This window comes from Macrobrachium rosenbergii, chromosome 49, assembly GCF_040412425.1.
Source record: "Macrobrachium rosenbergii isolate ZJJX-2024 chromosome 49, ASM4041242v1, whole genome shotgun sequence".
Lineage (NCBI taxonomy): Eukaryota > Metazoa > Arthropoda > Malacostraca > Decapoda > Palaemonidae > Macrobrachium > Macrobrachium rosenbergii.
The window spans coordinates 26,764,592-26,770,591 of record NC_089789.1 but is presented as its reverse complement, the minus strand read 5'-3'; positions in this window follow the sequence as shown (position 1 = coordinate 26,770,591).

Here is a 6,000-nt window from a genome sequence, read left to right as displayed (position 1 = left end):
TCCTCCCCTTTCTGCATGAAACGTTCCAATACCTTGGGGCTGGTAACCTAACTTATTTACTCTGAGATTATTATCTTCCCTAGATCTCACAGAATCTTCTTCAGTTTGCCTTGGCTGGCTCTCAACCATTTCATGAGCCCCTGCCATTTCTGCTGTGTATTTAATGTCAAGTTTCTCTCTCTCAAAAATCTAACTCTTAACTTCTTAGAAAAACACTTTTCAGTTATCTGATCTCTAAGATTAGAATTCGCTTCAGCTGTTGTGGGTACTCACATGATTTAATCAAATTTCTTTTTACATGCACTGTTTGATATTCTCATACTCATGCTTGTTTTTATGTTAGGAAAAAAATTTTCCCAAGGAATTCTAACGTACTTCACCCAACATTATTTCTTCATTTTGTAGATTTTAAGATGTGCTCGCACACAAATATACATCTATGTTCAATGTTTGAAGTCCCAAAGTTGGCTCTTGGAGTTATATATCCTAAAGTGGAACGTTCACTGGGTGTGACAACGTGTTGATAGATAGGAACAACAGCTTTCAAGTTGTTTGGTAAGGTCACGTAAGACGTGATGCCTGCCTGTTAGTTACAATGGTCACCAATGAGCTACCTAAACCCAATTCGACGCAGCGATGCATATTCTATTATGATAATGGTTGCACTCATCCTATTACATTTCGGACCAGTGATGACACATTTCTGGTGTGGGAGATATTCCAGCAACAACTTCGCCTGTAGAATGTCTCTACACGTGTAAAATTATGATTGTAGTGATGAAGTGGTATCCCAAGAAATAACTATTTAACTGTTATTAAGTGATCTGTCCAGTAACAGGTGGACGAGAAAGTTCAACATCTTGCCTGAAACATTTTTCAGATACTTTGGTTATAGGCTACTTTCAAAACACTGGACGATAAATATAAGCTGAAGTTGCTCCTGGACACAAGTCTGTGAAAAACGCCTGCGGACAAGATAGGACATTAACATTTGTTACATTCTTCCCAAGTATATTATGGCGGATTTGACGACTCAGCTAATGCAGAAGGACCACGAATTTAAAGACCTAGCCAACAACACAAAAAAGCTTTCGGAATTCACCTCAGTTTTTCATTTGAACAGTAAAGAGGTTGCAACTGGCAAAAAGTCTTCCACATGTAGATTGCTCCAAGAGTGGAAGAAAGGATGCATTGTCCAGGGCTGTGAATCAGGATACTTCACACCAGACAAGTGTTACTTGACATAAATGACTTACTTCCTTACACTGTACCACACAAATTTCTGAAGGGACTACTTGATCTGGAAGATCAGATGTACAAACTCACTCTCTCTCTCCAGAAAACTATTTTCAAAAGAGCTATTTTTCTTCAAGAATGAAAAAGGCTCAGTGAGCTGCTTGGTTCCATAAAAAAAATGTTAGTATAAAAACCTGACAAAGCTGGAAGATAATTTTAAATAGGAATTCACCCTTCCTTATGGTTGAATTGTTTTCCGAGTATTAATTTAAATCTCCAGACAAACAGCATTCTGCAGTGAAGTATAGTTTGACTTTTCCAAAAGATATGCATCTTCCAAGATGTAAAGTGAAAACTTTGTGTTTTGAAAAACCTGATTCCAGGTCAAACCACAAGTACCCGAGTACCTGGATACTGTGTCAATGATCACACATGACATGGGGACTTACCAATAACTGGTTTAGGCTGCTCTTGAATTGGTGAACAAGGCCCTCGCAAATACAGTACATTTAAAGTACAGGGGTAATTCCTGCATGCCATATGAATGGAATTAATGGTTTCATATCAAAGTTTTGTAAGATATGCTGCATAAATCAAATAAATGATTCTTATTAACCATGGGCCTGGTTGCTAAGTCTTTTTTTACAGAGCACAAAGTTATTTTACACTTAAGTTCCCTCCCATTTATTTTTCTTGAGTCAAATTTGTTTACAGAACTTGTTGCTATAGATATGAGACCTGTTTATCCCTTATGGGGCACCTCCTTACCAGGGGCGTCATTTCAGATTTTTGATCAGGGGTGGGGAGGGACAGGCGGTTTGGCGAGCGAAGCAAGCCTAATCACCTGGGTTTTTATTTATTTTAGCTATTTTATGTGCTTTTTGAAGCACATAAAATAGATAGAAAGATATAACTTAATGTGATGACACATTTGAATTTCAGTAGGAATAATGGAAAACCAGCTGCAGTTACTTCTTGGGGCTTGGTGGGGTGAAGGGGGCAAGTTGAGGCTTAGGGGGCGGCTGTTGCCATCCACCCGTGCTCCTTACTAATTAATGGCACACTTTATTCTAAAGATCTGGATTTATTCCTTGTACAGTATATTATAAAGACTGGGATTCATTTTCACCATAACATGCAATAATGCTAAGTTTCATGTCATTGACATTAATTACACCTTTTCAGGAATGTATTTGATGAATCCCAAATTGATTACTTTGCCAGCTGAGCTGTCTACCTGTCTTCAGGTTTCTGAACTCCGGTAACATTTGAGTCAGGAATGTACAGACCAAAAGATACAATCCGCAGAGAAGACACTTTCAAGAGAAGCAACTGCCAGAGTATTGTAAAGCTGCTTTCTAAATGATGGGGTTTTTGTGTAGATAAGGAAATCACCAGAGCAAGAATAGTCTGCATACCAGCTACCATTCCTAAAATTTAAGGTGCCTTTTACATGGTTATGGTAGCTTGGGTAAGCCTTCTTGCTAGGACTAGACATTTTTCAAAAAGCTTTCCCTTTAGTAGCATGTAAGCCAATCTGTCATTGACAATTTTTAATTACCTCTCAAGTCTACTTATTTACATCAGAGCTAAAATTTAACGTCAATCACTTTTCAGAAACCAATTCGAACTATGAGTTGGGGACTCAGCAAATGAGCCAAGAATTTATCACCTAGAGTCCTATATGGCACTAACACTTTCATAGAGGGACCAAGATTTGTACTTATTACTCAAAAATCAAAAAAATTGAGATACAGTGTCCTCACCAATCAACCTTCCTTACTTTTTTTTGGCTGCTTGGTTTGTTTTGGATTCTCTAGGATGCCTTCCGTTTTAAGTTTTGGACAGTCAATCATTACCATCAACATCTGCACATGGATTTTCCTCTATGGATCAGACATGTAGTGGATTCCTACAACTCCCATCTGATCAAGGTTTTAATCTCAGCAGTTTTGAAGTTCTCCCTGCTGGTCTTTACCCTACTAGTTCCAAACCTAACCCTCTGGCTGACTCTTTCTTCCCCTTACCATTACATGGTCAAACCCTCTATTTTCCAACCTCTAGACATCACCTCTGTCAGCAAATTCATTTAGAATATAATTTTTCCAAGGGAATCCAAACACTGATTCCTGCATTTATCAGTCACAACTTCTCAAAATCTTCCTCTCAGAGAAGTAAACGCCTTATACAAACAATCATTTCACAGAGAAGTAAAGACCTTATACAAAAATCAATTATCTTTGATATCTACTAATACAAAACTATTATTTGTCAGTAGCCCAGCAATCACTGGCCCCCTAGCAGTGGTAGTAATAAGAATTCCTCTACGACTACTGACCAAAACAAATATATTTTAATCTCAATGTTTTCAATGTCCTTCTCTACAAACTGTAAAATGTGAAATGTACGGATGAAAATAGCAAAAATTATAAATTTTTAAGTACATAATTTGTATTTTTCCTAAAATACAAACCTGAGGTCTTTACACAAGGGATTTACTTTCAGCGCAAGCTGGAGCCAGCCATTTAACTAAAAACAAGATGGATATTGGTAGTTGGCTATTGATGGTAGGGGAGGAATCCCTGCCATCCAGTTGGTATGCCTTCACTTTACCTTTTGGACCAGGAAGCAGAATAGGGGTGGTTAGAGGTGGGCAATTTATGTAAAGATCTCTGGTTTGCATGTTAGGAAAAATACAGATTACTTAAAAATTTGTTATTTGTTTCAACAAATACACAAATCGTTGGTCTTTACATGGGGGAGACTTACTTCTTGTTGAGAGGATTCTGAGCAAATCTCTGAACTGACTGGTAGTTTGCCTTACCTGGGGTGGAGGCTTTTTCCTAGTCATTTAAGAAAGGAAGGAGACCCATGCCTCTGGTCTGTTGAACATGTGATGTTCAACTTCCAGACTTCTAGGCCTTTCGAATAAATGGAAAGTAACATCACTGATTCAAAGATAGGCTTGGATGAACCCATATTGTCAGGGACAATAAAGAGGGTCTGTTCATTGTCAATCCATCTTTCCCCTTGCTAGAGAGGGTAGGAGTTGCATATATTAATCCAAAAAGAGCTAGATTATAGACACAATACTTAAGTCTTCTAGAACACTTGCATGCACGCCCATCCAGCACGTGACAGCTTCCTAATCATCCCTTAGAAGGGTATACAAGAGAAGGTAGGAGGCCAGTCCCACACACACACACACCCTCTCTTTTGCACCGATCCACCTTAAGCGAGATGCTATCTGTCCTCAAGAACTGGGTGAGCTACATGACTGTTGAGCAGCCACCACAGAAACCAAGGAAAATAAAAGAGTCCGAACTCTTTGTTTTAGATATGATTGATACATCTTATTTATCCTTTTCTCAATAAGGATAATTAAGACTGAAGACTATCACCATAAAATATCCCATTTGCCCATCTTTGTCAACAAGGATTTTCTGTAAGCCCTAAAAACTAAAAACTGTACTCTATTTGCAAAGCATCAATATCAATATTTTGTTTAAACACCAAGTGGCCTTACTACCCAATAATGAAAATCTTTCATACGTCTTGTTATATAAAACAGCGGAGTAGGCTTCCTAGCACCATTGCTTTGTCTTCTCTTCTTTCATCTACTCAGTAGAAGTTTTCTATCTTAGCTTTGCTGGACAAAAGAATTTTTTATATTCTGTTTCTTGTGAATATTTTTTAAGATGAATAACAAATAACAAAAAGTGTCTAAAACAGACACATTACAAATTTTAATTTCTCATTTAAGAAAATACAAAGGATAATAACAATAATTATAATATGAATTCATTAATGATGCCAACCATCTCTGGGTCATAACCCTGAAAGTGGAAACCAACAAGATAGCATTTCCTAATTTTGTCAGTAAATTTGATTAAATGAATGTAACAGGATCTACTACTGACAGACACCTTGGAGGTTGTTAGCCTTGGTTATACTAAAAAGTTTGTACAATTACATGGTCACAGCTTTTTGTATGACATAACCCTGTGTAAATTTTTAGCATATGATAAATTCTAGCTATGGTAAATGTTGCTAAGCCTGTACAGATAATATTAATTTATATGGTATCCTTAACTACAGCACATAAGAACTTTACAGGTACATGTATTGCTTGAAATGTTATGCCTTGTAATTTCAAAACGTTCACTATATCTGTTTATGAGCTGTAAATTAGTAGCAGCAAATCACTCTAGTCACTTGGTCAAGAGCTGGAGTAACCTGGTTTGATCAAGCTGAATACTATTGCAGAAGTTCCATTACTTACAAATATCAATAATTCGTGTGGTTTTACCAATAATTGGACATCAAAGCAGTCCAATTCTCATTGCTTGAAACCTTGATAATGTTTAAACCATTAATGTAACAATGGAAAAAAGTTTTATTTCATGATTGTGAAGGTACTTATATTTCAGTTCATTATTTTAAAAACAAATTGATAAGCACCAAAATATTAATATGTCACGAAGAAAAACTGTTTTTGTTGGTAATCAAAATGAAAATACTTCAATATGTGAATCATCACGACATTGTACATTGTTTTTACTGGACATGAGCCTTGAATTTTTACTTACATAATGAAATATAAAAATCAAAATAAAATTTATTGTTATATGAAAACGAAAGGCAAGGACAATGTCACAGCTGACCTTTTATTGTAACTGCTTCATCTATTATTGCATATGAATATTTCAAAACATTGTAATACTGTACCTACAAACCTTTCTATGAGAGGAAGTTTTATGAACA